Here is a 496-nt window from a genome sequence, read left to right on the forward strand (position 1 = left end):
TTCTAAACCACTTGGAATTATAATTCTAATGTCTGAAACTATTTTTATATGGTCAAGGAATACCATCATACCATTTTTGACCTGGTCAGATTGCCACAAATAGGTCATTTAAGGTCATTTAAGGTCAAATGTATGGTATCTTAAAAATTACATAATTGTCATATTTTACATTAGAACCATACCCTGACTCTCAGAATTCAAAATCTTTACTATGATCTACAATATTTCATTCGATGCCATTCTGGCGGCCATCTTGAATTTCAAAATTGCTGCCACGTAAATCCTATATTTATCAATATATCGGTTTTTAAACCACTTTAATGAGAATTATGATATCTAAAATTATATTTCATGGTCAAGGATTTATAACTTGTGACATGGTCAGATGGTCATTAAGATCATAAAAGGTCATTTAAGGTCATTCAATGTATATACCATACCATTACCATTTTTTACCTGGTCAGATTGCCACAAATAGGTCATTCAAGGTCAAATA

The sequence above is a fragment of the Anneissia japonica genome, unplaced genomic scaffold (genome assembly GCF_011630105.1).
Source record: "Anneissia japonica isolate Jap-2015-1 unplaced genomic scaffold, ASM1163010v1 scaffold1005_len2656397_cov198, whole genome shotgun sequence".
NCBI classification, from domain to species: Eukaryota; Metazoa; Echinodermata; class Crinoidea; order Comatulida; family Comatulidae; genus Anneissia; species Anneissia japonica.